The following is a 13,442-nucleotide window of genomic DNA, read 5'->3' as shown; positions in this document are numbered from 1 at the left end:
CACAATCCACTCTACATTTATGCCTTGCCAATTTTCCCAACCTGTTCTGGTGCCAGCATCGTTTTCTGTGAGCAAGCAGCTTTTCTCCCACCTGGGAGGATGATCTTCTCCCACCTGTATTTATAAACAGCAGTCACATAATGCCTCAACTTTTACTTTCTTACATGAAAGTTCATTTTTTTTTGAGTTTTCTCTTACATGATAGCTCATTTCCAAGCAATTATTAGTGAGCAAATGCTAACTACATTTCATAGTATGTGAATGAGGAGGCAACAAAGGAAACAGGTTGGCTTAAGACAAACAAAACAGCAAGTAAACAAAAAACCAAACAAAACCAAACAAATAAAAACCAAAAAAACAACCAAGTGAACAAACAGAAAAAAGGTGATTCTTTAAGCATGTTTAGTCAAATTATGACAATTCCTGCCACGGGATATGACGTTTGCCAAAGTTTAGATGAATTCAAAGTGATACATTTTGGAAGGGATATGAAATGCAAAGATTTCATCTGTGTCTGAACCTCTGACACACAAACTGCTGGAAGCCACATGAGCATCCAGGTGAAATGCACTCTTGGTGTCATCTTTGGTCTTCTTGGCTTGTGTTGAAAGAAAAACAGTGAGTCCCCCCTTGATCTGCTGCTGTCCTAAATTTTTCTTCTAAGTGCCTCTAGTGCATTTCATTTCCTGCTGTTCAGATTCCTACCTGTAATCAGTCCTCAAGCACACCCAGTTCTTTCACTGTTTCATCTTCATTGCTATCTTACTTTGCATCAAATTAATGTCACCAGGACCTTTCCATTCCTTGCATCCAGATCATTAGTTGTCTATTAAAACAGAACTGATTCCTCTTGTGATCTTTGAAAAATACCATCTTGGACTTCCTCTTCCAGTGTAAAATTTCCTTAGGTAATGTCATTTTCATCCACATTCCTGCCTACCTCACAGCTCCTTTACTTTATGGATGAAACCTTGTGCAGCTTAGTCACCAGACTTTTCAGTAAGAACTTGTCAAAACTGAACCAGAAAATACATTGACTTCTTGAGCTCCAATTAAGCTGTCATTATTCACAGATTCCACATTTTCATGTTTGGCATCCATATATTTATGTGTGAAAAAAATCTATTTTGGTCTTAATAGGTTTTGGAAAATGTACTGCAGGTTGATTTTTCATCACCTGTTTTCACTCTCACTCCTTCTGACCTCCTTAAAACTTCTTCCAACAGCCAATCCCAGGAGTTTAATTATTACTGGTTATATCTTAGCTTCACACTGGGAATTGTCTGGGAGCATGGCACCAGCCACCAGTGTGCCAGGGACTTCTGCAGCAGTTTTGTAGGCTGGATTATGACTCTGGTGCCTGGGAACATGCCAAGCACTGCTGGATGCATTAGTATGGAACCAGCCTTGATGTGCCACAGTTTGAAACAGAGAGCCTAATCTATAAGGCTACTCTCTTTATCCTTATGCTGAATTTGTACTGAATCAAGTCCTAATTATCCAGGACAAAGTCACTCTACAAGCCAGTATTCTCAAAGATTTCAGTTCTTTTAAAAATAATTGCTTGAGAATAATCACCTAATGGTGACTCAGTGATGCCCAAAATGCCCCATGGGTTTAAAGGTGTTTTAATGCTAACCTGGTAATTTTTCTTCGTGCTAGCACTTCAGCATCCTAGACATATTTTAACATTTGTGCATTTGAAGCCGTTTTTTCTTTCTCCTTCTGTCTCTTATCACAGTGCCTGTGCAAAATAAACTTTGACACTGTCTCAAAAGACTGTTATTCTGGGTATGCTGCCAGTCATTAGTAGCAGAGATCATCCTGTAAGCAGGTTGTCTCAAACATCTTCATGTCAGTCTAATTTTCTTCTTTATAAAAATCTTTTGATGAGACTTGGAAATCACCAGGGAAATCTTAATTGACATAGGCATGTGGAGCAAAAAATCTGATGAATAGCTTGTAAGAGATTTTTCACAGTTCAGTTTAGATACCAGGAATACTGCACATTCAAAATATAGTAAGATAGTTCGTAATAAAAACTACCCAGGATGCTTTCTCCAACCTAATTTGCTTTTATGTGCCATGTCTAGGGCCTGAATTGATGTTGTGGGGTTTTTTCCAGCATAAGAAAATGGGAGTCTTTTTTCTACTTTTTGTATGGGAGCTGAAGAAAAAAGTGAAATGGAGAAATGGACAGACAGGTAGGTACTGGAAAGCTCATGGTTTCTGATAGTCTACTGTTCTCACTCCTGCACATAAGTATTGGCACTTTGTGCCAAGTAATGGCTGAGCCCAAGTCCTTCTTGCACTTTCTTTTTAATGATTTTCTTTTTAATGATTTTCATGATGGATGCCTTAAAAACCACAGTACCTGGAAGCAGGAAATCTCTTGAATTTGGTGCCAGGATGTTTCCCACTTCAAAGAAGATTTTTGTTCATTGAGGTCTCTTCATAAAAGGCAAAAGTCATCCAGCCCTGCACTGTTATATACTGCTCACTTGTGCAGAAGTACATTTTTACCAAAACAGAAAATACTGGCACCTCATTAACAAATATAGGTCTTTTGTGCAGCTCTAAAAATTGATAGATAAAAATTATTCTTCTTAATAAGATGCTACATTATTTTATTAGAGATCAGGTTACACGAGCTTTGGAGGTGATGTAGACTCTAAAGCAGTAAATTACACCAGTTTTGGAGTTTGTAAAACACCTTTTTGCTCTCCATCATTTTTATCAACAACCCTTCTAAAGAACCAGCTCTCAAGCCTGAATCAACTTGAATGAAGAACAGAAAGATTAACTCCATGTTTAGTGAATGCTACATAATTTATTTAATAAAGTCTCCAAATAAGCATGGAAATTACAGGCCTGACTACAATTGAATGTATCTGAAACAAGACGCTTTACATGGCTGATTGAACACGAGCACACAGACAAATGGAATTGGAAAGGTTTTTTAACATGGAAAGTTTAAATTTCATGGTTCTTACTATCATTTGTAACAATCACTAACATGTAAAACAACACAAAGGGCAACCCATCTTGCAGACGACACAGAAGCTTCTGAGCTAAGTCATGGCAAGAAACTTATTTAAGAGCTACTATCATAAATCTAGGTATCAAAGGTTGATTTCAAAACTCAAATGCTATCAAAATATACTAACTCCTCAAGTTCAGAGTAGAAACATACAAAAAAATACTTATTTGGCAAAGACAAAATGATTTAGCGAGTTCCAGGCACTAGAAAAATAAGCATTTTATGTTTGCAGCTGCATGTCTCTCTGAAGGACAAGCTTCCAAAAAGAAACTAAGGATAAATTTGAAGAAGCAACAATGCTATGCTAAATAAAATCAGTAGCATCAGATGCTAATGGGAAATAGTTTTCTTTCCCTCAGTTATCACCATTAGAGTAAAAGTTTGTTTAGTTGGACTAAGTAGTGTCAACAGAGGGAAATCTCAATATATGTTTCTGTAGGTTACTCTGTTTTTCATTTAGACAATTTAGAAACAAAGATTAAAGCCTTAGCATTAAACACAAAAGACTCGATGTTCACATGGACACAACTGGCCTGCAATGTCTCACATTTTGTTTTTACTATACCTTTATTCATTTATCATCTCTTATCCTCAGCATCCTAACTCACATGCTTAAGTTTTTACTTTAAAATGCCACAAATTTCAAATAATTTGTAAAGCACTGTATATGCCTCAAGGTTTTATTTAAAGAAAATGTTTTAGCTGAATGGAATCGTTAATTAATGGCCATCGAGTGAATGTGAACAGGCTACAAACCAGGTTTCCAACTCAAAGACCTACAGACCAAGTCTGGAAGATATTAATCTTATCAGCCTTAAACATCTGAGGAACTGAGATGAGAAAGAGCCAAGCACCTATAGAGATGACAGTATCTCCAGAGGCTTTCAGCAATATCCCTGTGGTGTCCCACGTCATCTTTTTTTCTTGAGAGGGAAACAGGCAAGATGTCAGACAGAAAGACAATAATGGATGAAAATTCACACTGTAATCAAGTAATGATACTAGACTGTTTCTAATGACCATGTAGGGAAAGTATCATAAATGATTTGGTGACATTTCTTTGGGCTGAAAAGAATTTTATTATCAAAATAATTTTTTTTTCTGGCTTTCTGATGGAATGACTCACATATATGATCAATACTTTAAAATTTGAAACCAAACACAAGCTAAGGTCTGTGAAGTGGTGACTTTGACAAAGACACCTACTGTAGATCTGTTCATACTAGAAATCATAAATGGTATGTAATGCTGATGGAATTCTGCAGGAGGAGGACACAGAGCATTAATTCATGTGCATTTTGAACTGATCCAGAAAAACCCTGACACTGCCATGCTTGAAGATGTAACTGAAAGGAGAAAAAAATCAAACTAATTACTCTTTCAATAAATTGTGCATTTCATTGCATGCTCAATACTAATACTTGTATCTTCATATAGAATTCAGTCAATTAGGGCTGATTCTGCCAAAACACCTCTGTACAAACTCTTGACCTTTAGATCAGGATTTTCTACTCAGGGTAATACAATTGCAGGACATGGAAGCCACTTAGTTCCCTCTCTCACTAAGGGATGATCAGAAGCAAGTCAATTTTTTGATAAAGCATTTTTTCTCCCAAACACCTTTCTGCAGAGATTTCAGGAGTGGTCTAACATATTCTGCACTACTCTTTTAAGAAATAACATATTTACATTTTTCTCCCCACTGATCTGTGTCTGAAGCTGTGACACAAGAGACTGTACAAATCAAGTGAACAATCACATCCACGTGGAAATGAAATCAGACAGAAAACATCTACTGTTACATTGGGAAGGAAATCCAATCATCTATCTGCACTAACATGGGAACAATTTCCAAGGTATCCAGGTAGATTCACTGGTGCCAAGCAATGTCATCAGAGCTGATACCAGAGCACATAACAGCAGAGGATGATTACAGAGAAAACTAATTTTCGTATTTTACAAAAAGCTCTAGTGAAAGGAAAACAAACAAACAAAATCTCACCTAAATCCTCCTGCAAGTTTCTCATCTTTCTTAGCTGCTATAGGATTAAACTTTCTGTATCTTCAGCAGAAAATAACCAGTGGCCCTCCACAAATACTGGATTTATTGATTATCCACATTTCCCCTCTGTGAACACTTTTTTTATCAGTTCTTGTTAAAAGCTTTAAAAAAACCAAACCATGCAGAGAGTATTGCTAGCAAGAAAAGTAAAGAAAAATAATTACTTTAGCTAGCTGTTGAAATACTGACCTTAAAACAGAAAACAGGACAGCTGAAAAGAAACAAAAAAATATTTGAAAAGAAAATGGAGTGATTTATCCTCAGAACAGAAACTGATTTGATGTGGGCAGCCACAATGGAACCTAGATATAGCTAAGTCTGGCCCTTAAAAATTCCACAAAACAGCCTGAAATAGCTGATACCTTTAGGAAGCTGGATACATTTAATTATTACATGCCAAAGGCTACATTCAGACTCCACACTTATTATGACATTTCTGTGACTCAGCTACAGGACCAGAATCTACTGAACCTCTTCTAGCTTTCTCATTTAGGTTCTCCTTACGTTCTAGCTTGTTTACAGTATCATAGTTTCAAGTAATGACTTCAAAATCTCATCCTGTAGTCCTGCTGAAGTCTGCATTCCCTTATCCACTCTATTGTTCCCTTTTGCTTCTAGGAAGACGTTTTTTTTATACAGATACTTAGAAAAGCAAAAAAAGGAAACAGCACAGATCAGGTGATGCTGTCACATTGAGCAGTTCTGCCTCACACTTCAATTCTTTGTGTTGTTTCTAACTTAGGTGATCAAAGGATGCCCTTTAAAAAAGTAAAGAACAAAAGAAATTGTATTATTTCTATATAGTATTATACAACTCTGACACCACTGAAAAATCCCTCAGCAAGCCAATAATCCTGATTTACACAGCATATTCCAACATGCATAAAGGGTGCACACATACTATTATTTTAACTAGCATTTTACAAAGAAAGTAACATTTACATTCTCATGATCCTGTCTACTGGGAAGCTTACATATTTTATTTTATAATGATAGATGAGGTTATAATTCCTAAAACTGTGACTTTTTATGCCATGAGAAAAATCTCTCAAAATTGTCCAGCCAGCCAAGAAGGCTGTGCTTAGCTTTCTTAAATGAGGGTAAATGCTGAGTTGATGAGAAACGATGAGAAAATCTATGATTATTTTACATTAACACATTTTTTTCTAAACTTACATCCTGAATTTGCTGAGTGCGGATGGCTGCAATTCAGGGAAGGAAAAAGTCTTTTAAGCAAGTGCAGACAGGGGAAGAAAGGGGCAGCTCTCCCCCTCAGCATCACATTCAGAATGGAGAAGTGGGTTTTGTATCTTCAACGTGCCAACAATTCACTGTTTCTGGCAGGGGTGCAAGTGCAGAGCTCCCCAGGGAAGCTCCCTGCTTGACTGCATGCAACTGGGATCAGGCTTGGTCCTGATGCCCCAGCTCCCCGGGCCAGGGGAGGCAGGATCTGAGCAACACGTGTGACCTTCCTCTCCTCAGTGCAGTCTCTGGCCCTGCTTGAGAAAGATCCTTTAGGAGCTGTGAGACTTGGGCAACACTCAAATCAGCATGGCAGATCTGCAGTGGTACTTTTTGCCCTCAATGTCCTAATATGTCTCCCAACAACCAAAGAAATAAATAAAGAGCATAAAAAGACAAAAGATATACTACAGATAAGCGGCTTAGAAGGTGGACGAAGTGGAACTGATAAATATCTCCCACATCTAGTTGTGGATCTGCAATGCAAAAAAATATTTTTGTATGTCTTTAATATATCTTTTTGTAATAAGCAAGAGCACACAGTGAAAAAGAGTGAAAACTATTCCTGTGGAAAACAAGTACTTTAGGTAAGTATAGCCATCAGGATGAAGAAAACGTGCCAAGTCCAGCTTTCACTGAAGATAATGGCTTTATAAAAACAGTTTATCATATACTTTTTAATAATCAGATTTAAAGAAGGTGGCAACGCCACCAACACAACCAATCAATAGAAATTGCCTTAAAATTGTCTGCCAAGCCAGAGCAGAGTAATTTCCTATAGCTTATACTACTTACTTGTTTATACCAGTAAAAAATAATACAAAATGTGGACAGAATTCTGCCACAGCACCATAGGAGTATAGATTATTGCACAGTGTTGGAAGTAGGGAAATGTTGTACCCTTCCCTGTCAAAGCCCAGTGTTTTGTTCTGTAGACACTGACATCTTACAGCAGTTTTCGTTCAGAAAATCAAGTAATAGCTCACAAATAGTAATGTTTCACTTGTCCTTGTTCATGTAACATTGGATGTAGCTGAACCTGAACCTCTCCCATCAATTGTGTGGGGTTTTTTTGAAACGGGTAAAACAGTGTAATTTGAAAAATTAAGCATATACATAAAACCCACCACCCTGCTGATGAAGAGAGGCAGTGACACATGCAATAGCTTTGAGGTGACATTTTTGTGTAGGCCAAAGGCAGTGTGGAAGAGCCCCATTATTCTCACACCAGTTCTGTAGAACTTAATCCTGTCAATGAGAACAAAGATGATCACCAGAGTTGCATCAGGCTTCAAAGGAATGGGATTCACTCTTGACCGAATCCCATGGGACCCATCATAGTGCCCAATGGAAGTGGAAGATCCCATATTTATTCAAACTAAGGGTGGTAAGGCACTCGCTTGTGAACCCACCTCTCACTACTGGTGGCCTTATCAGACTCAGCACCAGTTTTACTATTGCATTTCTGTATTTGTGTATGGATACGCATACATATATATACTGGAAGATCCACATCTTAATCTTAATTTTCACATACCAGCAAGTCCACTTATTTATTAACACACAGTAGTGGAAATGGAATGATGAATTCCAGCTACAAAGAACTTCTACTAGCTGCCAAGTCACTAGCTCCAAATTTACCTAAGTATTCTTCCAACAGTTTTGTGATATTATTAAAAACAACACTAACAAATATAAAAGCAAGCACCTGAGTAAAAATCGTCTAGTTTGTATTATTGTATCTTTAGTAAATGTGACAGTATAAAAAACATTTACTCATTTAAAACCAGAAAAAATATTCTGTGAATATTCTGCTATTTAGAAGTATGAGTTAACCCAAAATATGTATGCAGTGTAAAATAAAACTCATAAGGAAATCAACTAGTGAATAATATTACCTCGTTTGTAAAGCATAGTATTAGGAAGGAGAGCTATAACTTGATCTCTTGTAATTAAATTACTTTTTTTTTTCCTCTTAGTTCAGAAAACACAGTGCTGACAGACAGTCAGTAGTAACACAACATGAAAATTGGGTAAAAAGTTGTCATATAAAAGCCTTCAAGTAAAAATGTTCTTGGTGCTTCAGTAAGCACATGCTCTGAGGATGCTGGGCTTTCCATCTCTAAGCTCTAGTACATGTCTGCAGTAAATGACTCTGGAAACACATTTTAGTTTCCAATTTTAAGAATTGTTTAGCATAAATCAAAACAGAATTATACTCTCAAACCTGCACTAACATATAAGGAAAAAAATTAAATGTGAGTATATTTTCTGTCCTTAGAAAACAGGGATAAATCCTCAGTGGGGTTCTCTTTGGATGCTTCCTCAGCTTTTAAGACTGGTGAATGACATGAAACTCCTTCTCCAACTCTGGTTTCAGCTTTGCCCACCTGCTTCCCTTCTGTGTATGGAAAGATGCAAAGGAGGCAGTGCTGTCCTGCATGGCTCATGGGATCCATCTGAACCCCATTCTTTGTTGCATTTCACCCACACCGGATAAATTTTCAAAGTTAGATTTGGTATTTTTAAAGCAAATAAATAAAACCTGGTTTAAGTTCAATGTATATTTTAAATTACAATCTTCAGTAGGAAGACTAGTAGGTGTAAATGCTTTAAGACAGAACTGAGTCTTGAGAAGTTACGATTTGTTAAAAATAATGACACGTGAAATGCAGTCTTTTCCTCTATGCCTACAGCATGCAGTGATGGTCCCTTCTTGTTGAGAGAGAGTTGTAAGCATATTGTGAGGAAGAACTCTGAGCAAATGCTTTGAAAACTGGAAAACTTTGTGGAATTAAATGGGATCATGGTTTTGTTTTAGCTATAAAGAATTTTCTTACCATTGAGACAAGTACTGAGATGTCTGCAGAGGTAGCCATATTTTCATTTTCATTAGCAAGAGATGTACAAAGAAGAATGACAGAACAGTGCAGTGGATGATGCCACCTGAATTAAGGGTTTAGCTTAGACAACCTCTCTCTCACCTTTATCACCACTGCCTCTTTAATACAGAGATACTTGCAACAAGTAATACTAAAAAATTTGACGATGAAACTGACATGGACTTCCACACAATTTAAAAAATAATTAGATGGGTAATCCTCAGAATTTTTGTATTGTACCTTACTATTTTCTACTTTGCCACTCATTTACAAAAATCCTACTTTAAAGATGTCATTTTAAGTGCTTGACCTAATACGAATTCCGAAGATAATTTGGATCCGACAGATGTCTCACAGCAAATTTTGTGATCCCACACCAGAGTAAGCAAAAAAGATTTAATAAATAATAAACTCTGGTACTAAGAAGGAGGTCTGAGTAGCCTCTAGGAATGTCATGCAGAACAGTTGCTATTTTGCTGGTCACCACTGTTTTCATGTAACTAACTGTACCAAATGATAGCTGAAATGTATTTATATGCTAAAAGACAATTATTTGTGCACTGTACTTTGTGTAAATATACTGTCCCTGTCTATCAGCCAAAGAGGAGGCTGACACCCCAAGACACACTGTTAAAATGTGAAACAGATTTAAATAAAAAGATTGAACTTTTCACATTGGAAACCTCTTCAAAGTCAATTTGTTTGCTGTAATAGCAATCTCTTTGTTGTTCTAGCTATCTAGTAGCAACACTACTAATATATACCTAAAATACTTGCCAGTTCTCAGGTTCTTTCTCTGCTTTGGACATGCCAACAATCTGTTGAAGTAAAAAACTACTCACTGAAGCTGGCAATATTTTAAGTAGAGTTAGTGAGAAGATATTGAACTTACTACCATTATCACACTGGCATTATAACATGATAAAGAGGGTTACATTCCAGAAATACAATTATATTGTTTGCAAGAACGTTACATTATTTCCTTTAGCAATAATATGAACTACAGTAAATCCATTCTTAAGTGGCAAAATGATCTGGGTGAAAATTGATGTTCTCCTTGCAAATGTCTTCAAGGAAATTTCATGCCACTGGGGACAAACAGGTTTACGCTACGTAAAGTCTTAGGAAAATACATTTATAATAAATAAGAAACCAGATTTCAATAATACTAAACAGACATTAAAGGTATTTTGCCTTTTTTAAGAAGATCTTTTATGTATGATTGAAGTTTATACAACACTCCAGAAAAGCCATCATGTGTTAGATTGAAAAATAAGATCAGAAGCATTTTCTGTCATACAGGTTTACATGAAAAAATGGAAAAGTTAATGTCTTAGAAAGTGTATGTCCAGCTTTGTACTGTTACTCATTTAACAAAGCAGAAAATAAGATATTGTACTGTAAACAAAAAGCTACAGTAAAGGACAGTTTGAAATTTACACAAGTTTTGAGTTCATAAACATTTTGGTTGATCCATAACAGTTTTCATATAAAATGAATAAAAAAACCCTTGGACAGCTTTCATCACTCTTGACTACTTTTCACTTAAATGCACACAGACATACTTTATATAGCAATATATTGATGTACTGTAACATGGATATTAAACTATGATTACTGCCTTTTAGCTGAGATGTGTATTATCCAATCATTATCATCTGTAATTGAAATACTTATACGTTATGTATTCCCATCATGTTGTTAAGTATAAAAACATGAAAATATAACTTTACATTATTTCAGTTATATACATCAGTTCAGGCTTGACAAAGATTTTTTTAAGCTACGATTTTTAGAGGAATAAGCCCAGAGGTACAATAAATAGCTTTCCACTGTATACAGTAATGCAATTCTACTTTTTCAAAAAGTTTAGATTATCATATGAATATTATTTTAGTTTGGTCATTCTAGCATTGAACATTAAAAATCAGAATGCATTCCCCAACATTCCTGATGAGGAGTAATGCACAGAACACCTACAGATTACAGATGTGTCAAGAAATGGTCGAGTTTAATTAGGGGGAAGTGACTGGAAAGTTTGATATTGAAAACACTGTATATACCTCCTCTGCTGACTGCACTGAGAGTATACACTGTGTTCACATGCTTGCAGGAAGAGGCTCAGAGCTTGTACCACAGGAAGAGATTTCCAGTTTCTGATAAATGCTCTGTCTTCTCCAATGTTCAGTAAATATTTTACTTAAGCCCAAGAAATGGATTGCAACTAAAAGTGCAAGTCATATTTCAAATTTTATTTAAGTCCAAGGTAAAACAGAGATTTATCGATACTGCATTAGGCAATACATCCACAATGCAGAAAAACTTCAGTTTTTCAACTGAACGCATGGAATTTTATCTACAGGGAAAGCTAGAGAAACATCATGTTGCTTTGATTTGCATTAGCATTTAAATTAATGTTATTGCACCTTTCCTAGGATTCCGTTTTGCTTTGTAAGTAGAGTTATCATTTTTAAGTACACATAATTAAAATCTATGATAACTTCAGATTGCAAAGAATATTCATAATGATTAAGATTCAGGAAAGCTTTTTTTTTTTTTTTTTTTTTTTCATCATCATCAGTACAGACTTGCATCTAATTCGAGTTATCATCAATCTTCATTTAAAAAGACAATGCCAAGGTTTTGGGTGTTTGCTTTTTTTTCACAACCAAGAACTTTTATTAGCTACTGCTTAGAATTAACTTTTTTGGAAAACTGCTTCCTTAAAGGAACAATTTGAGATCTTTGTTTCATACTTAAAAAAAATATTTCAAACTATTTCACTGCTTGCCATTTATCAACTTCTACCAATAGTGTTCTCTCTCTGTACATGTATTTATGAACACAATTGTACAAAAGTAGAGATAGATATGAACCAAATCTTTGGATCATAAGTCCCTGCATGTTAGAGTTAAGAGGAGCTCTGCATCAGCACCTATCTGACTCCTCATATGCTGGTATAAAGTACCACTCCAACCCAGAACAATCCTGGTCTTCAGAGTTCAAAATGTGGATCTGAGCATCACAGCTTGGGCTTGTCTGTAGGGAAACTGCTGAAGAGATTCACGTGAGCTGGGGATGGCGACACTGCCAAAAACTGAAACATTGACCAAACCTTGACAGTGTCCTTTTAGATTTCAGACTCTTTATAACCCGACTCTAGCTAGTAAAATTAATGGAACACTTGCAAATAAAACCATAGAAAAGAGTTTATTTCAAATGTCAAGCATTGACAAGTAAATTTATATTAACACCAAATGTTAAAGAATAGGATATACAGCAAAGTTTTAATAACAATATTAAATTACAAGTTTTGAACCTTTTAATTATTATTTCTTCTTTTCTCAACATTACATATTTGGCTTTGAAAAACATGGAGCTGATGCCTTAAGCCTTATTTTCATATTCCACTTCCCCGCAGTCTAGATTTCTTTTTTCCTTTTTTTTTTTTCTTTTTGTTATTGTGGTTTTTTTTTCATTGTTTGTTTGTTTGTTTTTGTCATGTTCAACCATTATGGAAGCAAGTTCATTTAAAAGCCAGTTTGTGAAAATACCTAAAAATATTTTTTTTTCATTTTAAATGTTTTTTTTTTTTAATTTTTCTTATAAAACATGTCACATCTCGATGCAATCGATGTCAAGTGTGCTTAAGTCAATATGAACCAAGGGACTAACAACGGTGGCTGCAGAAACTGGTGTGTTGCCTGTACAACGACTTCAGTTAGATTACAGTACTTCCATGTTAGCTGTGCATGTCAGTCAAGCTTCATCTTGAACTTGTGTAGAAAATGGTGTTGTGTTTTTAACTAAGCATTCATTACAATCCAAGATGAACTCCACAAATGTAAGAATTCTTGGCTGAAAGAAAAGTCTTCAAGATACCGGATGCCTCTCACCACTTTGACAATGAACTTACAAGAAAACCATTGTGTAAGGCACTCAAAAGGTTCTTATCAATCACGAGAGATCAGTCACACTGACATTCATTCCCATGCCAGGACTCACGTAAGGTACTGCATGCACTGCTTTTGGAAATTCTGGAGTCATAACACGTCCATTTTCTCCAGTACTTCCTGTAATTGACAGCCTTGCTTGCTCCTCATGGCATCATTCAAGGTCATCTTGAAAAAGAGAAAGAAAAATAAAATGATACATTACAGAAATTCAGTGGCTGAGACAGAGGGCCTGATTCTCTTCTTGCTTACATGGGGCTTGC

General features: G+C 35.9%; 1 protein-coding gene across 2 annotated transcripts in view; it reads right to left on the bottom strand.

Moving 5' to 3' along the window:
- Positions 1–10,410: 10,410 nt before the first annotated feature.
- GRIA2 (glutamate ionotropic receptor AMPA type subunit 2) overlaps positions 10,411–13,442 on the bottom strand; it is a 100,155-nt gene continuing 97,123 nt past the window's right edge. For both annotated transcript variants that reach the window (XM_071743037.1, XM_071743036.1), the window contains exon 16: positions 10,411–13,347. The gene's annotated coding sequence lies outside the window, so the exon portion shown is untranslated. The remainder of the gene's footprint in view (positions 13,348–13,442) is intronic.

The sequence above is a fragment of the Heliangelus exortis genome, chromosome 4 (assembly GCF_036169615.1).
Source record: "Heliangelus exortis chromosome 4, bHelExo1.hap1, whole genome shotgun sequence".
Lineage (NCBI taxonomy): Eukaryota > Metazoa > Chordata > Aves > Apodiformes > Trochilidae > Heliangelus > Heliangelus exortis.
Note: the sequence above shows the minus strand (reverse complement) of the source record. Positions and strands in the feature narration are given on the sequence as shown.